The sequence below is a fragment of the Zalophus californianus genome, chromosome 10, assembly GCF_009762305.2.
Source record: "Zalophus californianus isolate mZalCal1 chromosome 10, mZalCal1.pri.v2, whole genome shotgun sequence".
Classification (NCBI taxonomy): domain Eukaryota; kingdom Metazoa; phylum Chordata; class Mammalia; order Carnivora; family Otariidae; genus Zalophus; species Zalophus californianus.
The window spans coordinates 83,073,693-83,090,083 of record NC_045604.1 but is presented as its reverse complement, the minus strand read 5'-3'; the positions used below and the strand labels follow the sequence as shown (position 1 = coordinate 83,090,083).

At 48.1% G+C, this 16,391-nt stretch overlaps 1 protein-coding gene across 1 annotated transcript in view; it reads right to left on the bottom strand.

Moving 5' to 3' along the window:
- The window catches only part of XYLT1 (xylosyltransferase 1), a 290,901-nt gene that overhangs the window by 96,803 nt on the left and 177,707 nt on the right, over positions 1 to 16,391 (bottom strand). The gene's annotated exons all lie outside the window — the stretch shown is intronic.

The following is a 16,391-nucleotide window of genomic DNA, read 5'->3' as shown; positions in this document are numbered from 1 at the left end:
TTTCAAGAGAGTGAAAGCAGCCCATTAAATCCAGTGCAGGCCTTTCTGGGCACGGGCTCTGTGTGCCCGCCCAGGCTGCGCGTCTGTCCACAAGGCTGGCCCTACTCATTTGTACGATCATCAGCCAGCCCAGAAAGTTTTCTAACTTTTTGACAAGTCCAGAAACTTGCCACCTGCTTGCTGCCTGAAGGGTTGTGGGAATGGTTTTACACATCACAAGAAGAAGGAGAAGGAGAGAGAGAGAGAGAGAGAGAAAAAAAAAGAAACCCAATTTTCTTTTAGTATATTACTTGTCAGACAGTGAAATGGGATATAATTATGGTGTGACATTTCCAACAGCAAATATGTTCCAGTGTAAGCAATTAACACCGGTTCTTTTGGCAGGCTTAAAAAGATTACTCAGAGACTGTGGTAAGTTACAATGCCCCGTGAATAATAAATAATGTAGACACGCAGCTAAGTTGCATACTAGGACCAAAGTTCAAATTTCTTGATGAAAACGGATAGGGTACTGTTAACCCTCTGCCGATTTTATGTGGCTTAAGCAGATTCGGGTCATGGGTTCTTTGGATTTATCTAAATTACATATTTACCTTGCTCCTGTGATCATCTTCACCCCACCCCCCACAAAACCTGCATGTATTTATTTTTTGCTGCTGGAAATCTGCATAAGGCGATGGTTTGCAGGTGACCGCTCAGGGATGGACAGACAGTGGAGATGGCTTGTACCAAGACCTCTCATCCTTGGGGGCTGTCATGGTCTGACGTCTTAACCGATGAACTCCCGAGATTTAGGAGAAGGTACACCTGGCTGTGTGTCTCCGCCCTCACATCCAGCCTTGATGGAACCCAAGAAAGGACAGCACCTTCTGACTGTCTTTTTGCAGCTTGTGAGCCTCAGCAATCAAAATCAACAAAAATATTGCCAATTTTAAGTTACACATCCATAGCGAGGCATTCAAAGCCATGATTATGAGCAAAAGCTTGGGGACAGCGTTTCTGAACTTGGCCACTATTGACATGTGGGCTGGATAATCTCTACTGGGAGCGGGGGGCTGCCCTGTGCATTGCAGGATGTCCAGCAGGATATGTGGATTCCACACCACCTCCGCTCCTAGGTTAGGAACGTGCTCTACTCAGCTGTGACAACCCAAAATGTCTCCAGATATTGCCCCGGAAGAACATGAGTTCAGACAGACCTGGGTCCTCCACGGGGAGGCCTTCAGCAAATAAATGACTTGATCCCTCTGAGCCTCAGCTTCCTCAAATGGAAAATGGAAAAACCCATTCCTACCCTGTAGAGACAGTATAAAGGAACATGAAGATGCATGCAGAGTGCTCAGCCCCGTGTCTGGCACTAAGTGTCCAAAGCCAGATGCTATTTACTCAATCATTTACTTGATATGCAGCTACCGATCCCAGGAAAGCGATGATATGGTGGGGATGCTAAGATACATAAGCCACCATTCCTGTCCCCACGGAGGGAGCTAGAAAAACCCGTGGGCAGTCAGACATGCAAACCAACAACTCCAGCGCATTGGGATGCTTGCTAAAATGGAGGCACAGGGCAATGGGGAGCTAGAGAACAGTATCTCAATCTTGGAGAATCGGAGGAATGACACTTGAAGGAACTAAGTTTTCCAGGCAGGAAGGGGTGAGGAAGGGCATCCCAGGCAGAGGGCACTGTATGTACAACAGGATGGTGGTATGAGTCACTCATGACTACCCAGAGCTCAGGATTGCTGGGGTGTGAATTCCATGGGAAAGCCGGGGGAAGACGGGAGCAGCAAGAGACAAGACAGGTAGGCAGAAGGCAGATGATGAAGGGCTCTGAGGTATCAATGCCAATGAACTCAGCAAAGCTCAGCCCAAATCCTGCTCAGCAGGAAATGGTGCAGTGATTAATTAGCAATGTCTGCTTGAGCCCAGGAAGGAAGAAGAGACCCAAGTGTGCAATGTACTTAGTGGTTTTGTGATGGAAGGATTATCATCAGGGGAGTGATATGAGCTGAAGGATGCTTTAAAAAAACTCACTCCAGAAGCTACATATATATTATATATATATATATATATATATACACATATATATAATATATATATATTTAGAAGAGACTAAGAGAGGCAGAAGTAGAGGCCAAGAGGAGTGGAGAAATGACTTAATACCATAAGAGAGATGATAAAGGCCCAAAGGGGAGAACAGGATGGTTGGGGAGGAGGTGATGGACACAAGAGGTGTTCAGAAGTCAAAACTGCATCACCTTATGGATTTGAAGGGAGCAGAAATAACAGAGAGATCCCTGGATTGCTAGCTTGGGCAACCTGGAGGTTGGGGGTGATATTCACTATGGAAGAAAGTTGAGAATTTGGGGACAGAAGGATGGTGGGTTCTTACTGGGACCCTCAGATGCCTGTGGGACCCCAGGGCCGAAACGTCCCTTGACTGCTGGGTATGTGGGTCAGGAATTCAGACGAGTGATAAGGACCAGAGTCACTGGTTTACACATAGCAGCGATCATCACTGGCCAGTCATCTGCAGCTACCCAGTCCCCTCAACCCCCAGGGAGGCCCAGCTGTGAACGAGAAAGACCTCTCCCACCAGTGGGGTTCTCTCCTAATCTAAAACTATTCCCAATCGGCAGGATTAGTGAAGGATGACAGAAGAAAGTCATTACTGAATAATCCCCTGCACATTTCGCAGGCAACGCGGCATTCATATGATCCTTGTAAGCCAATTACGCGACGCAGAGGCTCTATCTTCATTCCTGACTTCACTGTGACTTGCCAGGGTTGTAGGCAAACCTTGTTAAATAAGGTGTCACCTAAACATTGGATGGTGCATACAAAATGAGCACAGAACGCGGGAGGAAGTGGGAAATGAGGAGACAGGGCACGGCTGCTTAGAAGAGTTCCTGTTTCAAGCAGCCAGCGGGTGACTTAGAACCTGGCCCGTCCTCCCCGTGGAGGCTTCTGATTGACAGAGACTTGGTCCTCCCACCTCTCCAACCACTCTGCTCCTCCCTGCGCCGTGAAAGCTGGGCGCCCTGTGTGTGCTCCTGGGAACTCACTGGACAATAGGCGTGGCAATCGTTTTTACATGGTTGCATTTACCCGGTGCCCGATTCATGCCTGGCACACTCTGGGGCACTTCACATACGTTATTTGTCACTCTCCCAAAATCCTTAGGCTGAGTGGGCCGTGCCCTCATTCTAAGGCCATGCAACCAGTTAGGGCTGGAGCTAAGATTCAAAGCCAGATCCGGTTGGTTTCTCAAGGTGGTGACCTTCACCTCCGGCACCATGCCCATGTGAGGTGGGATTCCAGAACTGCCACAAAAATAATGGGGCAGAGGGTCTGAACTCTAGCCAGGCCAGGGAAACCCCAGCAGACCAGCCAGTGGGGATGCAGCTCAGTGTTGCGAAATCTTCTGGTTTTCCAGAAGGTTCCAGAAATACTGATTCTTATGTTCAAAATTCCAAATGTTATTTAAAACGGTTACTAGTTTATATTACAAAAATCTGTATGTGACTATACTGGGTCAAATAGGGTCTCCCCAAAATTCCTGTCTCCCTGGAATCTCAAAATGTTATTATGTGGAAATAGGGTCTTTGCAGATGTAATTAGTTAAATTAAGATGAGCTCCTACCAGATGAGGGTGGGTTCTAAATCCAATGCCGGGTGTCCTAGGACGCCACCTGAAGAACACACAGGGGAGAAGGTCATGTGACCAGGGAAGCTGAGATTGGAGCGGTGTATCTATCAGCCAAGGAGTGCCAAGGATTGCTGGGAACCACCAGAAGCTGCGAGAGAGCCACCCACCCAGAAGGAACCAGCCCTGCCAACAACCTGATTTCAGATTCTGAACTCCAGAATGCTCATTCTCCGGAATGAGAGAATAAACTTGTGTAGTTTAAAGTCACCCAGTTTGTGGCCATTTGTTATGGCAGCCCCAGGACACTCACACCCCGAGCCAAACCAAACACATCTGCGAGAGGACAGCGCCCGCTGTCCTTCAGCTGGTCCTGGGATCCTGTTCTCAATCGCTCCTCTGCCCCTTCTCTTCGGGGACTTGAGCAACTCACTTCCCCCTTGAATCATTCCCTCTCCACCATGTCCTGCAACTTCCTTCTCTGGACCAGGTCAGATTTTTCCACCTTCCCAGTTCCTGCTAGTCCTTCCACGAACAGTGGGAGTTCTGCGTCTTGGCCCCCGGAGTCTGGCTGCGATCTGTTACTCCAAGGGAAGCCAATGGAACAACCAGGGGCTAGTTTTCTCCATGTGTCTTTCTTCTCTAAAGCTTTGGCACCTCTGGGGGCATGTCCTCTTCCGGAGACCCCATGCTCCTTTGGCAGCCCTGGCACCCCTTTTCCTAGGTCACCCAAGCTCTTGTTACCACTTCCCTCAGCTCCACAGTGGCCTTTTCTTCATTCCTCAGACTCTCAAATGTAAGCATTTCTAGCCTGTTCTCTTTTCTATGTTAGCTCTAAACGAGCAAACCCAGTGGTCCTCAAGTGTAATGGTTTTGTCTCCTAGGGAACATTTATCAATGTCTGGAGACATTTTTGACTGTCACAACTGGGGCGGGGGTGTTAGTGGCATCCATTGGGCTGGGGCCAAGGTACATTTGAAGTACACAGGGTGGCACCTGGCAATAAAAAATGATTCGGTCCAAAATGTCAATAGTGCCACTGCTAAGAAACCCTGATGTAACTTAACCCCAATCTGATGCTCTTGATCATTTATCTCATGACCTGTGTTTCTCAAGGGACTGGAGTCTTGAATATGCTCAAAAGGAAAAGGTTCCTGCACTGCTTCTTAAGAGATTCCCTATGTGTGCTTATCCTTGTAAGGCACTGACAAGTTCTGTAGCCAAATAAAAGCCAGCATTTCAGCACAGAAACCCTTTGAGCAGGCAATAGCCACTAACACTCTTCTGGAACAATCCATACTGTCTCACATTTACTGAACCTTTCCTACATGCCAGCAGTGCCCTAAGCATGGCACAGGTCCTGGGACCTCTGTCCCCTTCAGGCACTGGTGTACGGAGGCAGCGAGGGGTGGTGACTGAGTGTGGGCTCTGGACTCAGGCATCTGGGGCCGGGCTAATGATCGGTGCGACCTTGGTAAACCCCTTGATTTCTCTAAGCCTCGATTTCCTGACCTTTAAATGAGTGGCCATTTAGTATCCATGTCAAAGGGTCGTGAGGCTCAAGTTAGATAAAACGAAGGACTTTAGGGCAATGTTGGCTACTGATTCGTCGCTGACGAAGACGGTGATGGGAGAGCCGATGGCGGCCATGACAGTGATAGAGACGGTGGTAGAGGGAGTGATGGTAAAGACGGAGGTGATGGAGCAGTGATGGGGATGGCGATGGTAGTGACAGAGGTGAGGAGAGTCATCCAGTGATGGTGGGGGTACTGGGGGGGGTGGTGGTGGTGGTGGTGGTGGTGGTGGTGGTGGTGGTGGTGGTGGTGGTGGTGTGCTCTCTATCTGGAATGCCCTTCCTCCCTCCTTGTAACCTGGTGAAATTATATCCACACCTAGCAATTCAGTTCAAGGACTAGAACACTTTCACTGATTGCCTCCTTTGCGCAAGTCTTCCTCATTTGCGTTCGCATTTCGTTAATGCCTCCACCGTACTACCCTCTGCCTTCCGCAATCAGGACCCCTGGACCTGTCTCACGGCCTGTACCCGTCCTGGTCTCCCCTGCAGAGACCCTTCCTCCCCCTCCCCGGTCTGCCCCTCCACTGGCCATTTTATATACACATGCTGACATCCAATGGGGTGCATTACCAAGACACCAAAACTTTCCAACCTGCATATAAACAATGAGAACAGAAGCAATGCATGGGAAATCTGCATCCCTACTCGCTTCAAGGAAACCTCAAGGCAAGCTCATCCCCAGCTTCAAATCACTCTGAGAGCCAGGGAGGCGCCGGAAGACGAGCTTCCTTGCAGGACAGGCCCTGACCATCCTGCTTGAAAACGGTGAGCCATGGGTGCAGGAACTGAGTGCAGCAAAGACGGGGCCTGGAAAAGCAGCCCGGTTCCCTGCGGCCAGGCTGTGCCAGAGACTTCTCACGGCAGACACCAGCGAGGGTCCTTCAAGCAGACATCTATGCAGGCAGGCGTGGTGCATGAGGCGTTCCACATACCAAGTGGCCCGCAGAGATGCCGGTTTCAAAGAAGAGCCTGCAGGCTGGCAGCTCCTGGGCCAGCCTAGCCTACGGACAGGTTTCGAGGGGCTGCCCTTCTGTTTTGCTTGTTTGTTTTAAACAAAGGTAGCTGCCAGTTCAATCAAGAGATTTCATGCAAAAATTCAGATTTCTTACTTTGTTTCAAACACAAGATCAAACCTGTGTGTGTAATCCATGAGGCGCTTTAGTCTGGGGCTTTAGACGGGTCTGCATTGTTTATTCGGTCAGCCACGGTCCCCAACCGCCTGCTCCAGGCATCTGCGTCCTGCTGGCCCCTCAAGGTACTTCTGCGGCCCTTGCATCGAGCACCGAGGTATGAAAATGCCATCTGCGGGCTGGTTAAGAGCATGTACTTGGGGGTACGGCAGACTTGGCTTCCAATCCTGGTTTGGCCTCTGGCTGGCTGCGTGACCTCAGGCAAGGTACCTGCTCTCTTAAATCACAGTTTTACCGTGGGGAAAAGCAAGGACATTGATGACAGTGACTTCTCTCTACTGTGGGACTTACACGCAGGAAATGCACCGCAGCGATCTCCATCACGGAACCTGTCTCCACCGTGGAGGTGAGTCCTGTTATCACCCCCGTCTCGCAGAGGAGGACCTTGGGATTGAAGGAACAAAGTGACCTGCCCAAGATCTCTGAGCTCATGAGCGACAGAGTCTGGATTCAAAAGCAAGCAGCCCCTTTCCTGCACCCAGGTTCATCACCACTACCTGGAACATGCCAGATGCTGCACTCCTGAGGCTGGCTGCATCCACCAGCAAAATCATCCCTCCAGGTTGGCTTTTATCTATCTGTGCACACACCTCTCTGTCCACGCATATTTTAACTGTTTGGTTATGCCCTGGCCTCTCCCGCTAGGCTGTGAACAACTGCGAGGTCTTGACTCATCTCTGCACGGCCAGAGCTTGGCACACGGCCAGGCCCTATCACCTGCTTGCCTAATGCATAATAAATAAGCTTAATGAATAAATAAGCACATGCGAAATCAATCAAATCAGCTATTGGGTACGGAGTAGATAAAAACAAAGAAAAATTAATAAATTCAGCTCACTGACGACCTTTTTTGACATTTCTAAAAATCTCTCTTGGATCATTATGGATTTCACAGCATTACTCAAAGGGCCCCCCACTTGAGAATTGAGCAAGCGAAGTTATGAGATAAATGCAAAGAAAATAAACTACTCTACCCCCCCCACCCCACTCCAAGGCTCAATTCTACCGCGAGCAAAACGAACCCAGTGTTTTTTGGTGTAGATTCACAGTAAATGATTACTTAGCCCACAGAAAAACGTCTGTCCGCAAGACTGTGTTAGTTATTATCCTATCATAATAAAATAGATTATGCTATAGTAAATGGAGACGACCATAATGGTTTGCTGGCAGTTTAATCAATGTATTCCTCAACTGCAACTGAGCAAAAATAGGTAACAGAGGATCATTTGCTCTACATTTTTATTAATTTGGTGCCATTTGTCTTCTGGTTCTTTTAATGATCTTTCATTATGGAAAATGGGGAAACTCCTTGAAAAAAAAAACGTGGAGTCATCTTGCTTGGTTTTCTTCCTCGCCTTGTTTTAGTATGGAAAATAGCTCATTCCAAATTCAATTTGGGAATGGAGATTCCTGACGCCTAATCAAATGTAGTTCTGGATTTCAGCAAGAAAAACTCCCTGATCCCTGACAAATCAGACAAAGCTGTTCAAATCATACGTAAGTCTGAGTGTGTTGAAAGGGGCCTGGAGTTTGCAGAGGCAAATCCCTATCATCATGGTGCTTGGGTTTTTGTTTGTTTGTGTTTTTTTTTGAGGACCTACTATGTGCTAAGCACAGTTCTGAATGCACTGTAGATGATTTTTTTTTCCAGTCCTCCCACTGATCCTATAAAGTGGTCTCATCTATAAATGGGGCTCAGAGAGGTCACTGACCTAAGGGCGCACAACTAAAAGCGGCAACAATGGGCTCTAAACTCTGAGGACCCCATCCCAGTGCCTCGAGTGCTTTTCAGCCCCCAAAGATAGGCTGAGTCATGGTAGAAATTCCGCATTCGGGATAACGAGCGGGGAACGATGACAATTATTTTCTCAACAGTTCCTGGCGTCTCTCTTGATCATAGGGCTTTTGGGCTGAAAAAATGTTTGCCTAGTGCCTCCATGTGTTTCTAGAACATCCTGTGTGTTGGTAAATTTGCACCCTGTACCTTGAGTTGTCCTCCAAGTAAATTTCTGTCCAAACCTAGTTAAGTGCTACCATCTGTATATTTTTAAAAGAAAGATTTTATTGATTTGAGAGAGACACAGAGAAAGCATGAGTGGGGGTGGGGGGGGGAAGGGCAAAGGGAGAAGGGACAAGCAGCCTTCCCGCTGAGCTGGGAGCCCGACGAGGGACAGCCTTATAATTGAGAATGACCTATATTTTTTACTGCATACATCATTCTCAATTATTTTATCAGAGGCTGTACCGATGGGGAGGAATGGGGGAAGAAAGTCATTAAGAGGTGGGTGACATTCTGAGAGAAGACTTGGGGGGGCACATTGGTTGATGGGATGATTTCATTTCTCCTCATCTGGGGAATTCTGGAAGCTTGTCCCCATTTACCACTGAGCTGGAATTGGTTCCCTGTCAGCTCTCAACTGCCATAATCAGGGGTTGGAAACACAAAGCCCACAGGGGCTGGGGCGGGGGTAACCTGATGAACGAGGAGGGCCTTGGGTGAGACCTGACTCAGTGATAGGGGCCACGAAGGAAGGCAAGAACCCACATCTCATCAAAAGGAGGTCACTTCTCTCAGCAACGGACAAACGTTGCTACGTGAGGCACTGCAGGCTTGGGGGTGGCAGATTTTCCCTGAATTTCAAGGGAAGCTGGAAATGTGGAAAGTGAAATAAGGATCTCCAATCTTTAATTCTTAGCAACTTGTTCACAAAATTTAAGCATCTTAGCACAAGCCTGCCAGTTTGCCAGCTAGTCCTGAGGGTAAGCATGAAAGGGTGTGTAAGGCTTACACGGCTCTCTCTCACTTGCTAGCCTCAACGGTTACCCAGAGGCCAAGACGACACCAGGGTTGTTCATTAGAGGGACACATTGGTGTTACCAGCTGAAACAGAGGAGACAAAGAGAAGGCTGGATTTGGCTGAGGGTGGAGGGTTGAAAAGTCCCCGTGGGACTGAGATGTTAATGTTAGTGGGACATCCGAGTGGTAACGTCTGTTATATTAGCTCCCTGGTGTCCACGCTAACAACTGAGCGGCTTATACAATAGAAGTGTATTGCCTCACAGTTCTGGAGGCTGAAAGTTAAGATCAAAGGGTCACTGAGGTTGAGTCCCTCTGAGGGCTGTTTGGGCTGTTCCTTGGTTTATAGATGCATCACCTCAAACTCCACCTTCATGTTCCCACGGCACGCTCCCTGTGTGTGTCCATCTCTGTGTCCAAATTTGCCTTTTTTTTTTTTTTTTAAATAAGAACACCAGTCATATTAGATTGGGAGCCCACCCTAATCGTCTCATCTCAACTCCATCATCTGCGAAGACCCTACTTCCAAATAAGGTCACATTCACAGATACTGGGGGTTCAGACTGCAACATCTTTTTGGGGAAACAATGCAACCCATGATACCTACCTGGCAATTGAGTTTAGGATTCTGAAACTCTGGGAAGAGACCCCATTTGGGACGCAGCCGTATTTAACTTACCGTTCAACGGACAAAAGGGAGACGAAGAACCACCTTCTGGTGAATGCCACTCCAGGATTTAAAACATTAAAGATCCAAGCATGTGTAATACTGTTGTTTGGGGAGAAACCTTGCTGCTTTTCACACTTAATTGTCCAGTGGTAGGAATAATGGTACTCAGTCAACAATCATCTACTATTATTATTACTTGGAGGGGCTCCAGACTCAGATCTGTGTTTTTTAGTCGTTTCCCCCTATTCTCAGTCCGGAAAGAGGCTAGGACGCGTTAGAGAAAATGTTCATCCCCCCTCACCCTCAAACAGAATGTTCTCACCACCGGTCGGCATGCCTTGTAGCGAGCGGTTCCTGCCTCCCCTCCCCCTGCTCGCGCACAGAGATGCGTCTTGGCTGCAGATACCGGTGGAGTTTGAGGTTCAAGATCAATGCCCTTTGTCCTGACAGGAGGCGAATTAGTTTTCCAGGACCTTTCTAACGGCTTTAGGAAGTGCGCATGTAATTAAACAGAGCCTGCGCTGGGTTTCAGATTAGTTGTGAAGTGTGCCTATGGCAAAAGGTCTCTTCCTTCCTGAGAGACGCAGGGGTGTAATTAGAAGCCAGAGACCGTAATCATCAGCATTTCTTACCAGCATTTAAAAATGATGATCCAATATTCATTTGGGCCCAGTTCTACTTCCTGTGAGACCACAGCGGTGTCAGATGCTGTGTGCCGTGTGTTGGCAAAATTCAGGGACTCCTCTGGGGTCTCTCGGGTGACACTATGTGTTTAGCCCGTTCCAAACAAGTTATAGCTGAGAGCGCAAGTGAAAGGCACCGATAAGGTAGAGAGCCTCTGTCCTTATTTCCAGGTCAGTATTAACACACTCCAGGTGGGAGGCCAGCTCTAAACCCCTCTGAAGGTCACTGTTGATTCATCAATAAACATTTGTTGAGCATCTGTTATATGTCAGGCATCCTACCTTCGTGCAGCATCTTTCCAACGAGTGGAGGTGCATCTAGGAACGAGGCTGGAGGGTTTTTCTAATGAGATGAAATCAGAGCCTTTTTCCTCTGACCTTTCCAGCCAGCCAGCCCATCCCTGAAAGTCGACCAAAACCCCAAAGAAACAAGTTTTAGTCATTCCTTATTACATCTGTAATTTATTCCCATTTAATCAGTTCTGAAGGCAATGGAAAATTTCTGAACTCTTGGACTATACACTGGACAGAGCGAGCAGGAGTTTTTGTCCTAGAACGGGGCTTGGTAAATTTTTTTCTGTGAAGGGACAGACTGTATAGTTTCGGCTTTGGGGGCCACGTAGCCCACTCTGGTGCAACTACCACGCTCTGCGTTTGAACTTGGAAAGCGGCCCAGACGATACATATGTGAATGGCATGGCCATGGATGTTCATGAGTAGGCTGCCAGCCCCTCTGAAACAACTCTTGTCTCAGAGAAACCAGGCAACCTGTCCTGCAGAAATTGGGCATGTGTTCTGTGAGGCCATTGGAGTCCATGAAAAAAAATTCACAATTCCTTTTCAGGGCCTACAACGCCCTGCATGAGCAGACTCCTGCTTCCCTCCCTTGCCTTCACCACCTACTGTGCCCCATTACTGAGTAAGCTTGGGCCACCCCTTCCGCCCCTCTCTTCTTAGTCTGTGAGTGCCTCGCCAGTTCAGGGCGTCAGCACAACCAGTTTCTCTGTTTGTATGTATGTATTTATTTGTTAAAGATCTTATTTATTTATTTGACAGAGAGACAGCGAGCTCACAAGCAGGGGGAGTGGCAGGCAGAGGGAGAGGGAGAAGCGGGATTCGGTTCCAGGACCCGGAGATCACGACCTGAGCCGAAGGCAAAGACCACCCAGGCGCCCCATTTTTTTTTCTGTTTTCAAAGCTCTACCAGAACTGGATTCTAATTCAGTTCAAAAACTAGACAGTCTCACTTCCATCAGCTTTTGCAAATTAGCCGAGGAGTCTGCATTATCTTACTTGCCTTCACAATACTGAGATCGGAGGGGTCATTGGCTCCATTTTCCAGATTCAGTAAATTCTCCACTCCCACTGCTTTTTCCAATACCACTCAGCCTAACGAACAATCCAGGCATTTCCTCTGGTTCCTCACTAGTCTTCACCTCTACAGTCAGTCGACTGCCAAGTTCTGTCAGATTTGCCTCTTGAGTTATTCTCAAATCTCTGAATTGTTCTCTTTCTTAAATTCTTACCTGGGTTAACACAAAAGCATGTTTATTGAATTCTGCCTGCAGACTTCAACTTCTCTAATCCATCCCTATGTCTGTCCGTCCAACTGTCCATCTAATTCATTCATCTTTTCATCCAGTCATTCATACATCTGCCCATCTGTTCTTCCATCCACCTACTCATGCATGCATGCATCCATCCATCCTGGGCACCTATTTTGTGATAGGTGGGGTAAGCACTGAAAAAATAAAAACAGAACTTCCTGGATATTTTGGTCTATTTAGGAAAAGAGATGCTGAACAACCAACCACACAATGTTACAAACTGGAATAAAGGCTATAAAAGAGAAGTTTCCCTTAAGAAATCATAACTGGATTTAAGCTCCAGAGGAGGATGTGAGCTTGCCAGGAGAGTCATGAGAACAAGGGTGTGGACAGGGAGACCAGATGTGGGAAAGCCTTAGGCTGAAGCCTGCTTTCTCTAGGCGTGCAGGAGGTTGGGGGCCCCTGGTGCAATGAGCCGTGGGGGGAAGACGGGGGAGAATGACAGACAAGGCTATTGAGAGAGGTGGGGTGGTTCCCACGGGGCCCCAAAGGCCACTGTAAGGGAGTCGAATCACTCTAGGTACAATGGGTAGACTCGGGTGGGTTTTCAGCAGATGGGGAACACGGTTCAAAGCATATCTGATGAGGAATGCTCTGGATGCAGAGAGTTACCCGGCAGACGGGGCAGGGTGTGGCAGAGATGACATGAGAAATGAGCCAAGAACATACTCTGCATCCCCACGAGAGATATGAGCAACCTGGCCAGGGAAGTCGTGGAGGAGACAGAGAGAAAGGGACCTGTGAGTGATATTCTCACTGCTGGGGGAGATGTGAAAATGGAAAAAAACAAACAAAACAAAAAAAAAACAAGCATGAGCCAGCCCGTCACCTGAGCTCCTCTGAAGGAAATACTAATCTGAATGACACTGAACAGTGAATAGCCATGTACTCTGAATGTACCAGGTACTTAACATCATGTGCTTTCTAGGCAGCATCTCAAGACTTAGGAGATAGAGACTATCACTAGTCCCATTTTACAGACGGGAAGAATGAGGCACAAGGAGGTTTAAACAGCGCACCCAAGGTTCCATAGCTAGCACTTGGCAGCACCAGGATTCGACTCCAGAACCCCAAGGATTAAAACCCTGTGTCCTTGACCACTGTCTAGGCAGTAGGATTTCTGCAATGCTCAATTTCACAAGGATCGTCTGAGTCAAAAACCCCCAATGTAGACGCCCCCCCCCGCCCCCCCGTCGGAAGGAACCTCATAGGATTCCAGCTGTGTAAATAAAGTCTGGAGGCTGAGCTCCACTGATCTGTTGGAGTCTTTACTGCTCTACAAATGCATTATTAATCAGCCACTGGGGTCCTCTCCATAGAGCCTTTTAAATTATAGTCAAAATCCTTGATAGCATTCTGTGCACCTTAACAGTGCATTTCCTGTGTTCACAGCAATAAACAAGGCGGGGGGGGGAGGGAGGCCTGGATAACCAGGTTAATTGCCCTTTGAGGTCTAGGTTGAGAATGCAGTGGCAACAGCACCTCCATTTTCTCTGGGTCCCCGGCTCCGAAGCTACTGAAGTCTGGAAACATCATCACTGTCAGGCCGGGATCAAGAGCCCGGACCACGGCTCCTTCAAGCCTGGCCTGGTTGCTGTGGCTTCTCTGGGCCTCCGGGTCACCTTGTCGGGGGTCCCCCTGCCTGGGAGTTTCACTCTGAGTAGGGAGAGCGGAGGCTGTATGTGCCTTGGGACCTAAGGGGCCACCCAAGGGGGCTTGCTGCTTCTTTGAGGGGCTATTAACCAACTTCCAGGTTAGGACATGGGGGTGTGGTGGGCAACGAGGCAGGTTCCCATCTTGCCTTCTGCGGTTCTTTTGCCAGCCCACCAGAGCAGCCAGAAAGCTCACTCTGAAGCAGGGGTCAGCAAACTTTGGCCCTCGGGTCAAATCCAGCCCGTCGGTAAATAACATATGAGAGCACAGCTGTTCATATTTATCTACATATTGTTTACATCCTGAGCTGAGTAGGTAAGACAGAGACCCTAATATGCCCTACAAAGCCCAAGATATTTACGATCTGGCCTTTTATGGAAAGTCTGCTAATCCGTATTACAAAGTATAAATCAGATCATGCCACTGTTCCCGCTCAATGACTATCGATGGCTCCCAACTACCCTATGATAAAGGTGAACTACCTTATCTAGGCCTCAAGACCCCTTTCAGTGGGACCCTGACTTAGGTAGACAATCTCATCTCCTGCACTCTCTCTGCAATTTGGCTGCGTGTAGACCTTGAATGAATCACCCAGCCTCACTTAGACTTAGGATCCTCGTCTATAAAATGGGGCAATAAAACCCACCTCGGTGGGGTTAGCGCGACGCTCACATGAGGCAATCCCTATTTGCCGAAGAGCTAAGCTTTTTTTTTTTTTTAAATTGTGGTAAAATACATTAACAAAATTTACCATCTTAACCATTTTTAAGTGTGCAGTTCAGCAGTGTTAAGCACATTCACACTGTTGTGCAGCTGATGTCTTGTACTCTTTTAATCTTGTAAACCTCAAACTCTACCCATCACACAAAAACCTCCCATTCTCCCTCACCTGGCAACCACATTCTAGTCTCGATGCATCTGACTACTCTAGGTACCTCCTGTAAGTGGAATCGTACAGTATTTGTCTTTCTGTCATTGGCCTGTGTCACTGAGCATAATGTCCTCCAGGTTCACCCATGTTACAGCATGTGCCAGAACACCCTGCTTTTTTAAGGCTGAAGAATATTCCATTGCATGGACAGACCACATTTGCTTATCTATTCTCCCAACTCCCATTGAGTTGCTTCCACTTTTTGGCTCTTGTGAATAATACTGCTAAGAACATGGATGTACAAATATCTCCTGGAGGTCTGCTTTCAATTTTTTTTTTTTTTTTTAGGGGGGTATTTATCCAGACTGGAAGAGCTAACTCGTACTGAGAACTTTCCAGAACCAGGCTCTGTGCTAACACCTCACATAATCTCATTCCGTCCTCATAAGAACTGTATGAGGTCAGAACTATTATCATCATGAAGGTGACCATGTAGTTTGTCACCCACGCTGGGAAACTCTTGAGACGAGAAAGAGTGCTATTAGTAATTATATGGGGGACAACAGTCAGAAATGGGGACAGTCCTGGGCAAACTGGAATGTCAATCATCGTCCCCACTTTACAGATAAAAAACATTACACAAGACAGGGGAAGTGACTTGTTCAAGGTCACCCAGGTGGCGAGTGGCCAGCCAGAATTCAAACCCAAGTGGACATACGAAAGCTCTCGCTACAGAGCACAGTTCCACGTACATCACACCTGGCCCGGCAGCAGTCGGAGATGGGTAGGTGGTGTCTAACGGTTACTGGCTCTTCAGGCTGGGAAGAGGGACCTTTAGGGGGAGAGGGATCAGCAGGGCTGAGAAAGACACAGGGGTGGGGTGGCCATGTTCCATGCCCAAGAATGAGCCTGGGGACGTGGCACACCCATGCTAAATAGGAACAGGCCAGACGGAGGAGATAAAGGCACACAGAGGGAGGCAGATGACCCCATCTCAGACACACCGCCCTGGCTTTTCTCAACCAAGACACTATCGACATTTGGGACCGGAAAATTATGATGCGGCCTGTTCTGTGCATTGTGGAATGTTTGGCAGCACACTGGTCTTTACCTGCTAGATGCCAGCAGAATCCCTGTGTCATTTATAACAACCCATGTCCGCAGACATGGCCAAATGTCCCCTGGGAAGGAGCATGCTCATCCCCCTTTGGAACCAACGCCCTGGAAGAAAGGGCAGAACTGGAGGGCACGGGGTGTTCTCCAGGTCAGTGCTTCTCAAGGTCTGGTTCTAGAACGGCAGCAGCTGTTAGAAAGGCAACTTCTGGGGGTCAGCCTCGACTACATCAGCATTTCTGGGGGCAGGCCTGGGAGTCTGTATTTTAAGGACCTCAAGTGTGTGGACCACTATCCTTGGTGATGGAAAAGACTTGCTGGGTCTTAGAAGCTTAGAAACTAGACTTGTTACTACTCTGAAACCTGACAAGGGTGCCTGGGAAGGAAGCAGATCCTTATAGGAGAAGGCAGATGTTCTGGAAGCTTCTAACATTCTGTTAGTGACAAATACAGGATAGAACACCCCGCTGTAACCGGTACAGTATTTTTGCAGGATAGTTTGATGGTATCTATCAAAATTTAAAGCAGACCAGCCTTTCAACATACCAGCTGCATTTCTCAGGGTGCTCCGAGGGCCAGTCTCAA